Source organism: Triticum dicoccoides, chromosome 3A (assembly GCF_002162155.2).
Source record: "Triticum dicoccoides isolate Atlit2015 ecotype Zavitan chromosome 3A, WEW_v2.0, whole genome shotgun sequence".
Classification (NCBI taxonomy): Eukaryota; Viridiplantae; Streptophyta; class Magnoliopsida; order Poales; family Poaceae; genus Triticum; species Triticum dicoccoides.
Genome location: NC_041384.1, coordinates 382272993 through 382293533, shown reverse-complemented (window position 1 = coordinate 382293533; position 20541 = coordinate 382272993).

Below are 20541 nucleotides of genomic sequence, written 5' to 3'. Positions count from 1 at the left end.
TGGTGTTCGGACTATTTTTAATCCTGAAATTTCGATTCAAATTCAAACTAATTTCATGATATATTTGAATTATGTTAAAATTCAATAAAATTTTAAATCTCAAAACACTAAAAAAATTGAAACTAATTGACCATTTGCCGTGTTTTTATATTTACACTCTATTTCATATTACTTTTAAGATATACAACCCTTTTTTAGGCCAGACCGAATGCTTCCCTCCTTGTCTTGAAAGATTTGCAGCCCAACACAGCGGAGAAAAACAAATCGGTCTGGGTTGGCTATTCTTCCAAAACAAATAAAGCTTGGCTAGCCATTTTCACAAAGAAAAAACAGTTGGATGGGTCATGCTGTAAACATAAAATGAAATCCTGGGCTAGACGGGCCATAGACCCCGCACAGCCCAATTGATATTGTGCTCTGTCTCAAGAACAACAGTAAAAAACGACTCGAGCTGCTTTGTCCCAGGTGTCAGTCGCTCTTTGTGCAATTCTCTCGTTTATTGACTATATAATGACAATGTCGTGAGTCCCACATGTCAACAAACCATTAGGAGCAAGCATTTTGCTTGTAGTAATAAGGAGGCACTTGTTTGCGTATGATAATGGACTTGGTGGGTCCCTGCTGTCATTCTCTCCATGTACAGTCCTCTCCCGATTCATCTCATCTGTTGACCATGTTGAGGGCGCCAGACGGCGGCCCCGCGGCGAGTGCACCAAGGCGGAGGACAACGGAGAGGCTTCTGACAGGAATAGACATGAGCTGGGGAAGTTGCGACAGTGTAGTCGCTGGCGGAGGGGGGGTATGAGGGTTGACTGGTTCGGGTGCGGGGTGAGGTTACCGTCTTCGGAGAATAACAGAAGGAATTGAGGGGTGGCTTGGCTGGCGCTTGGGTAGCATTTGTCAGCACCGAAAGTGGGAGCAGATGGTCCAGTCAATGCTATAAGAAAAAGATGAGAGATTGAAGAAGCACATCAGCCCTTGGATGTAAATCCAAGGGCTATAGCTGTCAGAGTCATTTGTTGACTAATTTTTTTAGGGAAAGTTTGTTGACTAATTAGACAACGTCTTGCGTAGGCTTCAACTTTATGGGCCCAAATTGTCAGTGTCCAAATATGTGGCAGACATGCAACCCATTTTTTAAGAATTTGTAGTCCATTTGCTTTTTTTTTTCTAAATACACACATTTGTTAGGCTTAGTGAAAAATAATGTTATAGACACGCAAACCATTTACATTTTTTGAAATACACCTATTTTCTGAAAAAATAAACCGGGCTAGGTGAGACATGGGGTTAATTATAAAAAAACATTAGATAATACCCCGCGCGTTGCTGCGGGAACTCTTATTCAATCGTATGCACATGATAGGATACATAAATTGAATGAAATCATTTGCATGGTAGATATATGATTTTGAGATGAAAAAGGTTGCAACATACTCCCTCCGTTCGAAAATACTTGTCATCAAAAAGGACAAAAAGGGATGTATCTAAAACTAAAATACATCTAGATACATCCCCTTTTATTCATTTTGATGACAAGTATTTCCGAACGGAGGGAGTACTACTTGAAAGGGTGATTTAAAGATAGATAGCATTCCTTTCTTTGCGTGCAACAAAGAATAATACTTCCTCCATTTTTATATACAAGGCCACTATGGGATATACATTTTGCATCTATACAAAGCCACCAACAGTAATCGAGGCAAAGTTAATGAATTTTTTCATACTTGCATGAATGCAGTCATAATGACAATCAGCTACTTCCTCCACTCAGTTTTTTTGCATGCATGTGAAGTATTAATGATCTCAGTAAACAAGAAGAAAAATTGACTTGTAAAGTAGGCGTTAAATTTTACATTGATACCTGTAATCCGAATTTGTGACCTTGTATACAAAAATGAAGGGAGTATATTGTCCAAGCGATTCTACCTGGCAATTTGCAGCGACCGCAGTACTGGGAGAGTGACGATTTAATCGATCCGATGGATTCACTAGTTTGAGAACCACCGTACACGACGCCGATTATCCTCTGCCATCGACCAAATCAACAATTAGAGCAAATTCAATGGGGCAATTTATTTTGTTTGTTTGGGTCATCTAACAGAAAACTTAGCTCAACGGGTGAGCCAAACGGACGCACATATCCACCTGTTGTCCGTTTGTCATCCGTCCCGGCCCAAACTGAGCCTAAATTTGAGCCACAAATGGGTCCACGACACGACAGACAAAAGTAGGCGCTCCCCTCGTCCGCTCTCGTCCGCTGCTACCCTCCCGTGTCCGCCCTGGTCCTACTAGTCAGTGACATAGCACGGGCCGCTCAACCGGGAACTGCAGCCGAGATCACCACACAGCCGAGTGCCGCCACGAGCCGCCGTCCTCGACGGCGAGGCCTCCGCCTCCTCCCTCGTCCTCGTCGGCGAGGCCTCGGGTCACTCTCGCGTCATGCGGTGGCGGCTCGATCTTGCGTCGTGCGCGGACGGCGGCTGGAGCTCGCGTCGTGCGGCTGGAGTTCTGGGTGCCGCTACCCTGCACATGCGACCCTATCGGAGGGGATCCCGTCGTACACCTCACGTACGTTGCGCCTGCTGGGAGCTCCGTCGCCGGGATTGCGAATGAGTACGGGACCACAGAGGAGACGATACTGGCGCTCAACCGCATGCCCGACGCCAAGAGCCTCCTCGTCGGCCAGGTCTTCGACGTGCCGCTGTGAGGTATACCGCCACAAAGTTCTCTCTTTTCTTGTTGCTAACCTGCTATTACTTCAAGATTCAACCCTTTTACAATGCATTTTGCCTTCTTCTTTTTGTGCTCCATCTCAGCGGCGCTGGAGCTCGCGTCATGTGGCCGCGGCTGGAGCTCGTGTCCTGCACCGGCACATGCGGTGCGAGGAGGGGCATGGCGACGGTGCCGGCGAGACAGGGCTCGTGCAGAGCGGGTGCTGACTGGTGTTGCTCCGTCCGTGCATGTCCGCATTTGTGTCCCGCGTTGGATGCATCCTCCGTCCGCGCCTGTCCGCGGCATGTCTGCTACGCGGACGAAAGACAAACAAACAAAAGGAGACAAAATACGTGTCCGTTTGGTCGCCTCATTAAAGTTTCTCTTACAACGGCTCCACTGTTTCTCACATGATTTGTGAATGCGTGGCATGTGCCACTGGAACTGGGTGGCAATGTGGCATGCACGGGAAGCACCCGACCGCCTAGTTGCCCGATCTCCCACTTTTGGAACCAAAAGCCAGGATGTCGAAGAAGCCAGAGGACAAAGCTACTGAATTTGTTCTGGATGGGTCGTCCAGTCCAGCCATGACTGGGACAACAACTCAGCACATACTCGTAGCTGATGCGTCATCTTTCATGGAGACTTCAGATTTCGATTGGAGGGAAGATGGGTGTTTTCATCTGCAATGTAAATACATAATACACACCCGAGTCTTCATATTTTGGGCACGTGCTGGTGGTTCCGGCGACGGCGAGTTGATGGCTTGACACTCGAACACCGTCTAGTAAGATTTGCGGCTGCGGATCGTCGTCGCCTATCTCGCCCGGGGACTGCGGAGAGCGGAGAGTCTCGGCCATGGATGGGCTCCTCCTGGTATGGTTTGTGGTCGCTGGGTGAGATCTCCATAAAACGAAGTGCGAGATCTCTTTGGAGGAACAGACGTAGATGTGTGTGAACTGTCATGAAGAGATGGAGGGTGCTTCAGAGTGTACTGGAGGGAGATGGGACTCCACAGTTCGTTCATTCCCCGTTGGCTTGGTATGTATTTATGATGACAGATGAATGGCTTTGTCGATACTGATAACGAAAGACGGACAGGAACCAATGCGTATGAAAAAGAAATTAAATAAGGTTGCATTAGTTCGACGGAGAAGATGAATAGGATCAAGTAATGGGTGGGGGAATGATCACTGATAATATACTGATTGCTTATGAATGCATACATAAGATCAAGAATAAAAGAGCTGGCCAGTCGAGTCTTTGTGCCGTCAAGTTGGATATGCACAAAGCATATGACAGGGTAGAGTGGTGTTTCCTCCGGAATATGATGATTACCTTGGGATTTTATGAACAATGGGTGGAGATGATAATGGCTTGTGTTAGCTCTGTTAAATATAATGTGAGATTTAACTCTCACGAGACGGACTCGTTTATCCCTACTCGTGGGATTATACAAGGGGATCCACTGTCCCCTTACCTTTTCCTACTTTGTGCAGAAGGTCTATCCAGTCTATTGCAGTTTGAAGAAGAAGCTGGTGGCATAGAGGGAATCAAAATATGCAGAAATGCACCGTCAGTATCACACCTATTATTCGCTGACGACTCTTTGATTCTTATGAAAGCAGATGTGTTAAATGGAGCTTCCTTACAACATTTTCTGGATACTTATTGTCCGAGTTCAGGCCAACTGGTGAGTCTAGCAAAATCAAGTGTCTTCTTCAGTCCTAACACAACTGCCACTTCTAGGGATGAAATCTGCCATGAACTACACATTGATACGGAAGCTTTGTCCGATAAATATCTTGAACTCCTTGCTATGGTAGGGGCAGATAGAAGTGACTGTTTTAAACAATTCTATGAGAGGATTAAAGAAATATTACATGGTTTGATGGAAAAGCAACTATCAACTGGTGGGAAAGAGATTCTTCTTAAGTCAGTAGCCCAGGCCATACTTGTCTTTGCTATGTCAGTGTTTTGCTTAACTAAGGGGGTCTGCAAAGATATCACAGACTTGATCGCCCAATTTTGGTGGGGAAATGATGAGGATCATAAGAGGATGCATTGGTACACTTGGTGGAAATTGTGTTATCCGAAGAACGAAGGAGGGATGGGGTTCCGAGACCTCTACTCGTTCAATTTAGCAATGCTCTCGAAACAATCTTGGCGCCTTATCACCAATCCTGGATCTTTATGTGCTCGAGCCCTAAAGGCAAAATATTTCCCAAACTGCAGTTTGCTTCAAGCAACCCTTAAAAATGGAGCATCGTTTACATGGCAAAGTATTATGAAAGGATTGGAGACTTTCAAACTGGGATACATCTAGAGGGTTGGAACGGGTGAAAGAATTAATATATGGAAAGATCCATGGGTGCCAGCAAGCCCGGACCGAAGAGTTATATCAATCTGTGGTCAGACAGTGATTACATCAGTTAGTGATCTTATTGATCCTACTATAGGACAGTGGGATGAAGAACTTCTTCAAACTGTGTTTAATCCCGTGGATGTTGGAAGAATCTTGCAAATCCCACTAAGCCTGAACGCATTTGAGGATTTCATTGCATGGGACCTGAAGCGGAAGGGCACTTTCTCAGTTCGTTCGGCGTACAGAGTATAATGGAGGCGAACTTATCAGGCACATGCAAATTACTTCCAGAGGCCGACTGGATCAAAGATGCCAGAAATATGGGCCACACTATGGAAGATTCAGATTCCATGGAAAGTCTCTATTTTTTGTTGGCGAGCTCTTCATGGAATATTGCCGCTGAAGTCTATTCTTACAAACAGACATGTGGGTTCTAATAGTGCATGTCCAATCTACCGATAGTCCGCTAAGGATATTAGGTGTAACGCCCTCGATGAGGCTATATCTCCTACATGTCGAAGCACGACTTAGAGGCATAACCGCATTGAAAGCAATGTCGCAAGTAAGGTAATCTTCACAACAACCCATGTAAATAGATAAAAGGGGAAAGGATACATAGTTGGCTTACACTCGCCACGTCACACAAATACATGAATAACATTACAATCATCCAACACACTCATGGTCCGACTACGGTACCAAAATAAAGATCAACCCCCATATGCGACAAAGTCACCGATCGCCCCAACTGGGCACCACTACTGATCATCTGGGAAAGACACACAGTAACAGCGAGAGTCTTCATCGAACTCCCACTTGAGCTCAAGCGCATCGTCTGGAGCGGTATCATCGGTCCCTGCATCTGGTTTTGGAAGTAAACTGTGAGTCACGGGGACTCAGCAATCTCGCACCCTCGCGATCAAGACTATTTAAGCTTATAGGTAAGCCAAGGTATGATGTGGAGCTGCAGCAAGCGACTAGCATATTTGGTGGCTAACCTGTTCGCAAAAGAGAGCGAGAAGAGAAGGCAAAAGCACGGTCGAACAACTATGATCAAGAAGTGATCTTAGAACAACCTACGTCAAGCATTACTCCAACACTGTGTTCACTTCCCGGACTCCGCCGAGAAGAGACCATCACGGTTACACACGCGGTTGATTCATTTTAGTTAAGTTAAGTTTCAAGTTATCTACAACCGGACATTAACAAATTCCCATCTGCCCATAACCGCGGGCATGGCTTTCGAAAGTTCAAATCCCTGCAGGGGAGTCCCAACTTAGCCCATCACAAGCTCTCATGGTCAACGAAGGATATTCCTTCTCCCGAGACATTCCGATCAGGCTCGGCATCCCGGTTACAAGACATCCTCGACAATGGTAAAACTAAACCAACAACACCACCCAGATGTGCCGACAAATCCCGATAGGAGCTGCACATATCTCGTTCTCAGGGCACACCGGATGAGCAAGACGTCGGGTATGCCAGCCCAGAGTTTCCCCTAGTAGCCCCGGACATCGCTCGGTTGGACCAAACACTTAGAGAAGCACTGGCCGGGGGGGGGGGTTAAAATAAAGATGACCCTTGAGTCCGCGAAGCCCAAAGGAAAAAGGCTAGGTGGCAAATGGTAAAACCAATGTTGGGCATTGCTGGAAGAGTTTTATTCAAGGCGAACTGTCAAGGGGTTCCCATTATAACCCAACCACGTAAGGAACGCAAAATCCGGGAACATAACACCGATATGACGGAAACTAGGGCGGCAAGAGTGGAACAAAACACTAGGCATAAGGCCGAGCCTTCCACCCTTTACAAAGTATATAGATGCATTAAGATAAGCAAGATAATATAGTGATATCCCAACAATAAACAATGTTCCAACAAGGAACGATCTCCAATCTTCACCTGCAACTAGCAACGCTATAAGAGGGGCTGAGCAAAGTGGCAACATAGCCAATCAACAGTTTGCTAGGACATGGTGGGTTAGAGGTTTGACATGGTAATTTAGAAGGCATGATAAGCAAGTGGTAGGTATCGTAGCATAGGCATAGCAAAAGAGCGAGCATCTAGCAAGCAAAGATAGAAGTGATTTCGAGGGTATGGTCATCTTGCCTGCAAAGTTGACAGAGTTGACTTGATCCTCATAAGTGAACTCAACGGGCTCCTCGTTCAAGAACTCGTCTCCCAGCTCTACCCAAACAAGAACAACAAGCAAACGGAACACAATCAACCACGTGCAATGCTCAAGCAATATGATGCAAACATGGTATGATATGCGGGATGCGGTATGTGATGCATATGCAAGATTTGAAAAGGAATGATTGAACCTGGCCTCAACTTGGAAATCCAAGAGTGCCATTGGAAAGGTGAGGTGATTTCGGTTGAAATCGATATAAAGATCACCGGAATCGGATGCATGGTTTGAAAATGGCAAGCAAAACAAATATGGCACCGGTCTGCGATAATCAGCAAGTAGCCAACTAAATGCAACAAGATAAATATGCTACAACACTCGAACATGACAACAAAATACATGGCAGGGATCCACTCATGATGCTTGACAAAAGATGAACATTGAGCTATGGCCAAATCATCCATTAACAGGTTCAAATAAGCATGGCAAAAGTGCAATTGATAACAGGTTTCAGACTTAGTGAAATTAACACAAGTCTGGAATTTATCATCAGGAAGCACACTTTAGAGCATGAAAACTACATGCTACAGGAACTTAACATGGCAAAGCAAGACATTTCATGAAGCTACTCAAAGCACTTAACAAAAAGTCCCTTAGTGACCTTGAGCCAAAAGAAATCAGAAAATACAATTGCAAGCATGTGAACATGGCAAAAACATAAACAGATTCAGACTTAGTGAAAAACTAAAGCATGCGAATCAGTTAACGAGTAGGCATGTTTACGAGCTCGATGCACTCACTACAGAGCATGGCATGACAAACTAAGCATACACACATCAAGAAAACATGGCATAGAAGCTAGACATGGCAAGAACAACATCATAGCATGCACGGATCAATAGCAACATCCTCGGCAAAATCGCTAATCACGTCAACAATCTGCCAGGATTCACTTTATAGCAAAAGTAGAGCTCGATTGACTCAAGGTAGGGTGCTCTATAAATGCAAACAAATACATGGATGGATAGAGCACCACAATTTTAACAAAACATCCTTACTGATCATCCTCAAAAGAGGCACGGATCACTAGGAAACAACATGAACATATGGCATAACAACAAAATCAGGATAAGGACTTAGTGAAATTCTAAGTCCCTGAAATCAACATTCCCGATTACGCTACTTTGCAAGCTCGTGATAGTCACCACACATATCACAAAAATACATGGTAAGCATCTCTCTAAAGATGGCATGACATATAACAAAACACATGTAGAGCTCAGGATCATATCATGCACAAATTAAACATGGCAAAAATGACAAAATGCCATTTGCTGAAACAGATCTGCCAAATTCATCACATAGCCCTCTTCCAACAGCACTTCGGGCATCAAGATGAGCTCAAATAAAAATGATGCAATGAGATGAAATGATGTACTCATCAAGGCGAACATATTGATATGCTATACGCACAAATCGGAGCTACGGAGGCAGAGTTATAGCATGATGAAAAAGCCTAAAAAATTAGGGTTACGGGATAAAAAGTCAACCGAGTGCAAAGATCCCAGATCTGGATCTAGATCCGCACGGAAACCGAGGTTCGCCGGAAACACTGTAGATGCCAGAGAGTCACCGAAAAACCTCGAGCTCGCCGGAGTGGGAGGTTGGATCCAGCCGGAGTGGGACTTGCCGAGAGGAGGAACGACGACGAGGGGCGGCGGAGGAGGCCGAGTGGCGCGGGGAGGTCGCGGCGGAGGAGCTCGCCTCCAGCCGGCGACGAGGAGCGGCGGCCGGCGCGGATCCTGCGGCGGCGCGGCGAGCCGGGTGCGGACGAACGGCGCCGGGCGCGGGGGCAGCGTCCTGGCGTGAGGAGGCGGTAGAGACCGGGCCGGGAGGGCCCACCCTGGGCCGCACGGGCCGACGGGGAATTGGCAGCGAAGCGGTCCCCGGGACAGGTGGCGGCGTATGACTGGTTCGGCGGGGTGGAGCGGACGTTGTCCGGCCGGAACGGACACATCCGGCGCGACGCGATGAGATTTCTAGGGTTAGGGGGGAAGAAGACCCGTGATTTTTGTGAGGGGATCTATTTATAGGCATAGAGGGAGCTAGGAAGCTCCAAATGAGGTGCGGTTTGCGGCCACGCGATCGTGATCGAACGCTCTAGATTATGGAGAGGGTTTAGGTGGTTTTGGGCCAAAATGGAAGGGTGTTGGGATGCAAGACAAACGAGGCCTTTTCGGTCCCTCGATTAACCGTTGGAGTATCAAACAAAGTCCAAATGACACGAAACTTGACAGGCGGTCTACTGGTAGTAAACCAAGGCCGCATGGAAAGTCTTGGTCCAATCCAGAAATGTTTAACGCCCACACATGAAAAGAGGTAGAAAGGGGCACCGGAGGAGATAGGAGCGCCGGAATGCAAAATGGACAATGGGGAAAATGCTCGGATGCATGAGACAAACACGTATGCAAATGCAATGCACATGATGGTATGATATGAGATGCATGAAAAAGGCAACAACACACGGAGACAAAATCCGACACCGATGAAATAAAATAACTTAACGCCGGCAACGGCAAGAGTTGGGATACATATAAGGTAAATTACATCCGGGGTGTTACAACACTGCACCACTACGAAAGGATCTCGTCCCGAGATCTAGGACTGGAAAAACGCCGGGTACTCAGAACGGAGGTGATCCTCGCGTTCCCAGGTGGCTTCACGGTCGGAATGATGTGACCACTTGAATTTGAGGAATTTGATTGACTTATTGCGAGTCTTGCGCTCAGTTTCTTCAAGAATAGCAACGGGGTGCTCACGATAAGAAAGGTCTTCTTGGAGATCAATGTCTTCGAAGTTGACGGTGTGGTCTGGAGTCTTGAAGCACTTGCGAAGCTAAGAGACATGGAACACGTCGTGCACATTTGCAAAGTTGGAGGGAAGCTCGAGTTGATAGGCGAGATCGCCTCTCTTGCTGACGATCTTGAAAGGACCCACGTATCTAGGGGCAAGCTTCCCTTTGATACCGAAGCGACGAGTACCTTTCATTGGAGAGACGCGGAGGTAAACATGGTCTCTGATCTCGAAAGCCAAATCACGATGCTTACTATCATAGTAGCTCTTCTGGCGCGATTGCGCTGCTTTGAGGTTATCACGAATGACTTTGCACATTTCCTCTGCCTCTGTGATCAAATCATTTCCAAGAAGTTGACGCTCACCAGTCTCTGACCAGTTAAGAGGAGGATGACACTTCCTGCCATAGAGAATTTTAAATGGGGCATTGCCCGAACTCGCTTGGAAGCTGTTGTTGTAGGAGAACTCGGCATATGGAAGACAATCTTCCCACTTCATACCGAAAGAGATAACGCAAGCCCTGAGCATATCTTCAAGAATCTGATTGACACGCTCAACTTGGCTGCTAGTTTGAGGATGAAAAGCTGTGCTGAAGCGGATGTTGGTGCCCATGGCCTTCTGAAAAGAATCCCAAAACTTGGAGGTAAAGATGATGCCACGATCTGAAGAGATCAACTGTGGAATGCCATGCAGAGAGACAATCCGAGAGGTATAAAGCTCCACCAATTGAGCTACAGTGATAGACTCTTTGATAGGCAGGAAATGAGCCACTTTAGTGAGTTTGTCGATGACAACGAATATAGCATTGGACTTTGTAAATCCCGTCACGAAGTCGATCTCAATGTGGTCAAACTTCCATTCTGGAATGGCAAGAGGTTGGAGGAGACCAGCTGGTCGTTGGTGTTCTGCCTTCACTCTTCTGCAGACATCACATTCATTCATGAACTGAGCAATCTCGCGCTTCATTCGAGTCCACCAATACGCCTGCTTGAGGTCCCGATACATCTTTGTACTCCCAGGGTGGATGGAGAGGAGTGAATTGTGAGCCTCGTTCATAATGACTTTACGAAGGTCACCTTTAGGCACAACAATGTGATCCTCGAAGAAGAGAGTATCCTTGTCATCAAGGCGATAGCACTTGTACTTGGGTTGATTCTTGGCAATCCCGATCTTCACCTTCTTCACCATAGCATCAAGAAGTTGAGCCTCGTGAATCTGATCTTCCAAAGTAGGAGAGACTTGAAGGTTGGCGAGGAAACCTTGAGGAACAACTTGCAAATTGAGTTTGCGGAAAGCTTCACAAAGCTTGGGTTGGTAAGGCTTGAGAATCAAACTGTTGCAGTAAGCCTTCCTGCTCAATGCGTCAGCAATTACATTGGCCTTGCCTGGAGTATATTCGATGCTCGGATTATACTCTTGAATCATTTCGACCCAACGAGTCTGTCTGAGGTTGAGATTAGGCTGAGTGAAGATGTACTTGAGACTCTTGTGGTCAGTGAAGATGTCCACTTTTCTTCCCAATAAGAGATGTCTCCAAGTCAAAAGAGCATGCACAACTGCCGCCAACTCGAGGTCATGAGTGGGGTAGTTCTTCTCATTGGGCTTCAACTGGCGAGAAGTATAAGCCACAACTTTCTTCTCTTGCATCAACACTGCACCAAGACCTTGAAGAGAGGCATCGCAGAAGACCTCGAACGGTTTGGATTCATCGGGAGGAGTCAGAACTGGAGCAGTGACTAATTTCTCTTTCAGGGTGTTGAAAGCGATGTCACATTCAGGAGACCGAACGTACTTCACGTGCTTCCAGAGAAGGTTTGAAAGAGGCTTCGCGATCTTTGAAAAGTTCTCAACGAACCTTCGATAATAGCTTGCGAGACCAAGGAAGCTGCGGAGTTGCTTCACGTTCTGAGGTGGTTCCCAATTCACAATTGTAGACACCTTCTCAGGATTCACCGCTATGCCCTTGGCAGAGATGATATGCCCAAAATAGAGGACCTCATCGAGCCAAAACTCGCACTTTGAGAACTTGGCGTAGAACTGATGTTCTCTGAGCTTATCCAGCACCAAACACAAGTGCTTGGCATGATCCTCCTTGTTCTTGGAAAAAACCAAAATGTCATCGATGTAGACCAAGACGAAGTCATTTGTGTAGGGGTTGAAGATGAAGTTCATCATGCGAGAGAAAGTCGGCGAAGCATTGACAAGGCCAAAAGACATGACAGTATATTCATATGAACCATAGCTTGTTTTGAAAGCCGTCTTGGGAATATCTTGCTCACGAATTCGAATCTGGTGATATCCCATATGGAGATCAAGCTTGGAGAATACTTGAGCACCTTTGAGTTGTTCAAACAGCTCGTTGATGTTGGGATGTGGGTACTTGTTCTTTATGGTCTTCTTGTTCAATGGACGGTAGTCAACACAAAGTCGGTCCGTTCCATCCTTCTTCTTCACAAAAAGAACTCCACAACCCCACGGAGAAGAACTAGGTCGGATGAGACCCATACGCTCTTGTTCATCGAGTTGCTTCTTCAGCTCCTTCAACTCTTTAGGTCCCAGCTTGTAAGGACGTTTGCAAACAGGTTCCGTACCAGGCTCAAGATCGATGACAAATTCAACTTGCCGGTGCGGAGGCATTCCTGGAAGCTCTTCTAGAAAGACGTCTTGATATTCGCAAACGACTGGAATTTGCGAGATGGCCTCCATCTCATCCTTCTCATTGAGAGAAAACAGACGAATGGTATCATCCCTTGCGGCAAAGACAATTACATCCTCAGACGAATGAGTCAATTGAATCATCCTAGCAGCACAATCAAGCTGAGCCTTGTGCTTAGAAAGCCAATCCATACCAAGAATAAGATCAATATCCGAGTTACCAAGGACCATTGGAGAAGAAAGAAACTTGTAGTCACCCAACCTGATAGTAACATCGGAGCCATCATTCTGGTGTTCATGAACAAACCCGGAGAAGAAACCGCTATCGGCTTAGGCAAATCAACAGTATGCACATCATGCATGGATGCAAAAGGCTTCGATAAAAATGACAAAGATGCACCAGTATCAAAAAGAACTCTTGCGAGAATGTCATTAACAGGAAGGTTACCCATAATCACATCTGGCGAGTCCTCTGCCTGAGCTGCGTTCAACAAGTTGACCTTAGCAGACTTGGGGTTATGCTTGACCACAACTGCACTTGCAGATCTCACAGGAGGCGGAGGAGGGATACGCCTCTGATTGAAGCATTTGTTGGAATAGTGACCCTTCTGTTGGCACTTGTTGCACGTGACCTCCGAGAGCGAATGGTGATACAGAGCACTTGATCTTGGAGCTTGAGACGAAGTCTTGTTCTAAAAGCCAGGGTTGGGTGGGTGGGAAGATCCACTGCCACCTTTGCTCTTCTGCTGATAAGGCTGATGGAACGGAGGAGGAGGAAGCCAATACTTCTGCTGCTTAGCCACTTGAGTTGAGGAAGAAGGAGTTGCATCTCTGACTCGCTTCTTGGAAGCATCGCACTTCAGTTGAGCAGTCTCTTGCTTCAATGCCATGCTGTAAAACTCATCGTACCTCTTCGGCTCAAAGAGGATGAGAGCTAGCTGGATTTCTTCTTTGAGACCACCCCTGAACTGGTAAATCATGCTCCTCTCGTCAGGGACGTCTTGCTTAGCAAAACGGGCGAGCTTCTGAAACATTTTGTTGTACTCATGAACAGACATAGAGCCTTGCTTCAGGTTGCGGAATTCCTCACGCTTGCTTTCAACCACGCTCTGAGGAATATGATTAGCTTTGAAGTCTTGACGGAATTCATCCCAGGTAATCACACGGCCTCCTCTGGAATCTTTGTACTGCTGAAACCATTCTGCAGCTTGGTTTTTGAGTTGGAAGGAGGCGAACTTGACAAAGTCCTCAGGCCTGATGTTACTGCACTCGAAATGCTTGCATATGTCCACGAGCCAATCATCAGCGTCTGTTGCCTCAACACAATTGCTGAAGGTCTTTGGCTGGTTAGCAAGGAACTGGTTGAGTGTAGCAAACTGATTCTGATTGTTGCCTTGGCCGTGGTTCCCTTGGTTGCGCTCTTGAAGAAGTTGCATGATCAGCTGCGTGTTTGCATTGGTAGCAGCCATCACAGCTTGCCATGCCTCCGGAGGTGGAGGTGGTGGTGGCGGATCAGGATTCGGAGTCGTGCGCGTTGGAGGAGCCATCCTGAAGAGGTTGACATCCATTAGCACATTGACAAACAATTATTGAAGCTGAATCAAACGGGTTGAAATTGCAACATATAGTCTTCACATCCGAACAAAATGAACGAATGCATTCCAATTGAAATGGTCACATATCCATAAATTGAGAAGCCACTTAGAATTTAGGTAGAAGAAAAACAGCAAGGTACGGACAAGAACGAATACTTGGTGAGGATTACCCAATCCCAAACCAAATATCCGCGGAATAAGAACTAGAGCTACAAGAATTCCCACCTATGAAACTCCCGAACCTTTCCGGTTATGCAATCAGGTGTTGGGGATACAGGGGAAGCATAATATCTCACCCAAATCTAGCAAATCCTACATCCAGCTGTATCCATCCTTCAACACATAACCGAGAAACCTTTGGAAATCATTTACCTCAACCTTCGAAAAGCATCCGTTATACGAGTTATGGAAATACTCCCGAACTCCCGCTCCAGTACTGGGTGGCGTCGAGGTTATCTCACCAACAACTGCATAAAAGAGATTTTCGATGTCGGCGAAACTCAGGTATTCCAGAATCTCAACGATAAAATTGTGACGACAACACCTCGGAGCTCAACTCCCCGGGACACTGCCACAACCCCTAAATGACAGGAGGCACCAAGAACAATGTTCTCGTCACAAATCGATCGGAACGATTCCAAGATACCCGCGTGATCCTAAATTTTTTTAGTGAAATTTGAGAAGAGAAGAGTCAAAACTCTACGTCAGGATGCCTCACCAGAGCGATGAAGGGACTGTGGAGTAAAAAGAATTCCTAACTCTCTGATATATAATTCCTAAATGACTCAAAACATTTTTCTAGACTCAACAACGCCAAAGATTCGATCAAGCAGGGGGCTCCTAAGGTCGGGGAAGGCTCTAATTACCAACTTGTAACGCCCTCGATGCGGCTATATCTCCTACGTGTCGAAGCACGACTTAGAGGCAGAACCGCATTGAAAGCAATGTCGCAAGTAAGGTAATCTTCACAACAACCCATGTAAATAGATAAAAGGGGAAAGGATACATAGTTGGCTTACACTCGCCACGTCACACAAATACATGAATAACATTACAATCATCCAACACACTCATGGTCCGACCATGGTACCAAAATAAAGATCAACCCCCACATGCGACAAAGTCTCCGATCGCCCTAACTAGGCACCACTACTGATCATCTGGGAAAGACACATAGTAACGGTGAGAGTCTTCATCGAACTCCCACTTGAGCTCAAGCGCATCGTCTGGAGCGGTATCATCGGTCCCTACATCTAGTTTTGGAAGTAAACTGTGAGTCACGGGGACTCAGCAATCTCGCATCCTCGCAATCAAGACTATTTAAGCTTATAGGTAAGCCAAGGTATGATGTGGAGCTGCAGCAAGCGACTAGCATATTTGGTGGCTAACCTATTCGCAAAAGAGAGCGAGAAGAGAAGGCAAAAGCACGGTCGAACAACTATGATCAAGAAGTGATCCTAGAACAACCTACGTCAAGCATTACTCCAACACCGTGTTCACTTCCCGGACTCCGCCGAGAAGAGACCATCACGGTTACACACATGGTTGATTCATTTTAGTTAAGTTAAGTTTCAAGTTATCTACAACTGGACATTAACAAATTCCCATCTGCCCATAACCGCGGGCACGACTTTCGAAAGTTCAAATCCCTGCAGGGGAGTCCCAACTTAGCCCATCACAAGCTCTCACGGTCAACTAAGGATATTCCTTCTCCTGAGACATCCCGATCAGGCTCAGCATCCCGGTTACAAGACATCCTCGACAATGGTAAAACTAAGCCAGCAACACCACCCAGATGTGCTGACAAATCCCGATATGAGCTGCACATATCTCGTTCTCAGGGCACACCGGATGAGCAAGACATCGGGTAGGCCAGCCCAGAGTTGCCCCTGGTAGCCCTGGACATCGCTCAGTTGGACCAACACTTAGAGAAGCACTGGCCCGGGGGGTTAAAATAAAGATGACCCTTGAGTCCGCGAAACCCAAGGGAAAAAGGCTAGGTGGCGAATGGTAAAACCAATGTTGGGCATTGCTGGAAGAGTTTTATTCAAGGCGAACTGTCAAGGGGTTCCCATTATAACCCAACCGCGTAAGGAACACAAAATCCGAGAACATAACACCGATGTGACAGAAACTAGGGCGGCAAGAGTGGAACAAAACACTAGGCATAAGGCCGAGCCTTCCACCCTTTACCAAGTACATAGATGCATTAAGATAAGCAAGATAATATAGTGATATCCCAACAATAAACAATGTTCCAACAAGGAATGATCTCCAATCGTCACCTGCAACTAGCAACGCTATAAGAGGGGCTGAGCAAAGCGTTAACATAGCCAATCAACGGTTTGCTAGGACATGGTGGGTTAGAGGTTTGACATGGTAATTTGGGAGTCATGATAAGCAAGTGGTAGGTATCGTAGCATAGGCATAGCAAAAGAGCGAGCATCTAGCAAGCAAAGATAGAAGTGATTTCGAGGGTATGGTCATCTTGCCTGCAAAGTTGACAGAGTTGACTTGATCCTCGTAAGCAAACTCAATGGGCTCCTCGTTCAAGAACTCGTCTCCCGGCTCTACACAAACAAGAACAACAAGCAAACGGAACACAATCAACCACGTGCAATGCTCAAGCAATATGATGCAAACATGGTATGATATGCGGGATGCGGTATGTGATGCATATGCAAGATTTGACAAGGAATGATTGAACCTGGCCTCAACTTGGAAATCCAAGAGTGCCACTGGAAAGGTGAGGTGATTTCGGTTGAAATCAATATAAAGATCACCGGAATCGGATGCACGGTTTGGAAATGGCAAGCAAAACAAATATGGCACCGGTCTGCGATAATCAGCAAGTAGCCAACTAAATGCAACAAGATAAATATGCTACAACACTCGAACATGACAACAAAATACATGGAAGGGATCCACTCATGACGCTTGACAAAAGATGAACACTGAGCTACGGCTAAATCATCCATTAACAGGTTCAAACAAGCATGGCAAAAGTGCAATTGATAACAGGTTTCAGACTTAGTGAAATTAACACATGTCTGGAATTTATCATCAAGAAGCACACTTTAGAGCATGAAAACTACATGCTACAGGAACTTAACATGGCAAAGCAAGGCATGACATGAAGCTACTGAAAGCACTTAACAAAAAGTCCCTTAGTGACCTTGAGCCAAAAGGGATCAGAAAATACAATTGCAAGCATGTGAACATGGCAAAAACATAAACAGATTCAGACTTAGTGAAAAACTGGAGCATGCGAATCAGTTAACGAGTAGGCATGTTTACGAGCTCGATGCACTCACTACAGAGCATGGCATGACAAACTAAGCATACACACATCAAGAAAACATGGCATAGAAGCTAGACATGGCAAGAACAACATCATAGCATGCACGGATCAATAGCAACATCCTCGGCAAAATCGCTAATCACATCAACAATCTGCGAGGATTCACTTTATAGCAAAAGTAGAGCTCGATTGACTCAAGGTAGGGTGCTCTATAAATGCAAACAAAGACATGGATGGATAGAGCACCACAATTTTAACAAAACATCCTTACTAATCATCCTCAAAAGAGGCAAGGATCACTAGGAAACAACTTGAACATATGGCATAACAACAAAATCAGGATAAGGACAGTAAAATTCTAAGTCCCTGAAATCAGCATTACCAATTATGCTACTTTGCAAGTTCGTGATAGTCACCACACATATCACAAAAATACATGGTAAGCATCTCTGTAAAGATGGCATGACATATAAGAAAACACATGTAGAGCTCAGGATCATATCATGCACACATTAAACATGGCAAAAATGACAAAATGCCATTTGCTGGAAAAGATCTGCCAAATTCATCACATAGCCCTCTTCCAATAGCACTTCGGGCATCAAGATGAGCTCAAATGAAAATGATGCAATGAGATAAATGATGTACTCGTCGAGGCGAACATATTGATATGCTATACGCACAAATCGGAGCTACGGAGGCAGAGTTAAGGCATGACGAAAAAGCCTAAAAAATTAGGGTTACGGGATAAAAAGTCAATCGGGTGCAAAGATCCCAGATCTGGATCTAGATCCGCACGGAAACCGAGGTTTGCCGGAAACACTGTAGACGCCGGAGAGTCGCTGGAAAACCTCGAGCTCGCCGGAGTGGGAGGTTGGATCCGGCCGGAGTGGGACTTGCCGAGAGGAGGAACGACGACGAGGGGCGGCGGAGGAGGCCGGGCGGCACGGGGAGGCCGCAGCGGAGGAGCTCACCTCCGGCCGGCGACGAGGAGCGGCGGCCGGCGCGGATCCTGCGGTGGCGCGGCGAGCCGGGTGCGGACGAACGGCGCCGGACGCGCGGGCGGGCGTCCTGGCGTGAGGAGGCGGCGAAGACTGGGCCGGGAGGGCCCACCCTGGGCCGCACGGGCCGGCGGGGAACTGGCGGCGAAGCGGTCCCCGGGACAGGTGGCGGCGTATGACTGGTGTGGCGGGGTGGAGCGGACGTTGTCCGGCCATAACGGACACGTCCGGCGCGGCGCGATGAGATTTCTAGGGTTAGGGGGGAAGAAGACCCATGATTTTTGTGAGGGGATCTATTTATAGGCATAGAGGGATCTAGGAAGCTCCAAATGAGGTGCGGTTTGTGGCCACGCGATTGTGATCGAATGCTCTAGATGATGGAGAGGGTTTAGGTGGGTTTTGGGCCAAAATGGAAGGGTGTTGGGCTGCAACACAAACGAGGCCTTTTCAGTCCCTTGGTTAACCGTTGGAGTATCAAACGAAGTCCAAATGACACGAAACTTGACAGGCGGTCTACCGATAGTAAACCAAGGCCGCATGGCAAGTCTCGGTCCAATCCGGAAATGTTTAACCCCCACACACGAAAAGAGGTAGAAAGGGGCACCGGAGGAGATAGGAGCGCCGGAATGCAAAATGGACAATAGGGAAAATGCTCGGATGCATGAGACGAACACGTATGCAAATGCAATGCACATGATGGTATGATATGAGATGCATGACAAAGGCAACAACGCACGGAGACAAAACCCGACACCGATGAAATAAAATAACTTAACGCCGGAAACGGCAAGAGTTGGGATACATATAAGGTAAATTACTTCCGGGGTGTTACATTAGGCACCTCCTTTTTGAATGCACACATGCGAGAGCACTTTGGGGCTACCTTGGAATTACACAATATGTGGATGAGGCTATGGAGTCTGATTGATCAGGATCGGTAGTGCTGGAACATCTATTCCTAGCCGGTGACAGACTGGTCCCTATAAAACCAAATCTGGACGTGAAGCAAGTGATTGCGGTGGGAGCATGGTATTTGTGGTGCATCCGACGCCAATTTACACATGCTGGTAAACCTCCATCGCCTGCGAGATGGCCGATTTTTGTCCTTGTAATAGCAAACAATTTTCATGAAGCAAACACGAAGAAGCAGATTGGTCAACAACCGAGATGGAGTAAGCCGAAACCGAGGTTCGTGAAATTAAATATTGACGTGGCCTTTCACTTGGATGAGGGAGGGGGTGCTACAGCGGCAATATTAAGAGATATAAATGGGAATTTTTAGCAGCGCAGTGTTCTTATGTCCCCCATGTAGTTGATGTTGTTACAACGGAGGCCTTAGCCATGAGAGATGGTCTGATGCTTGGAAACTCACTAGGATTCCCCCGAGTGGAAGCAAAGTTTGATTCCTTGACAATTATAGATTACTGTACGGGTCAGACCAGATGGTGGGATGGGGCAACAGCTATTTTTGCAGAGTGCGTGGATGTGGCCTCACTTATCGGGCAGGCCAAATTTAAACATTGTATGCGATCTTGTAATCAAGCGGCGCATGTGCTAGCTAGTCATAGTTTTTGTAATAAGTTATCGAGCAGTTGGACAGATGAGGCTCCGGCTCATCTTGTCTCAAAACTTGTGGATGATGTAATTCCTTTTGATTCGTAATAAAGCTAGTCATGATGGCCTTCCCTCAAAAAAAGTAATGGGTGGGGGAGTTAATAGGAATCCTACAGCCCATGTATTCAGGGGATGGCAATGACTCGTCCTCCACCATGCATGCTGGCAGCTGCACGAAAAAGGATGACATGCATGGCGCATGGATTAGTTGTTCATCTGCTGAGTTGGCAGCTTTGCTAAGGTGGATAGCCTGCATGCTTAGATAAATATAATTAGTGGGGATCAATCTCTTAGGTATGTAGGATTAGTTGGGC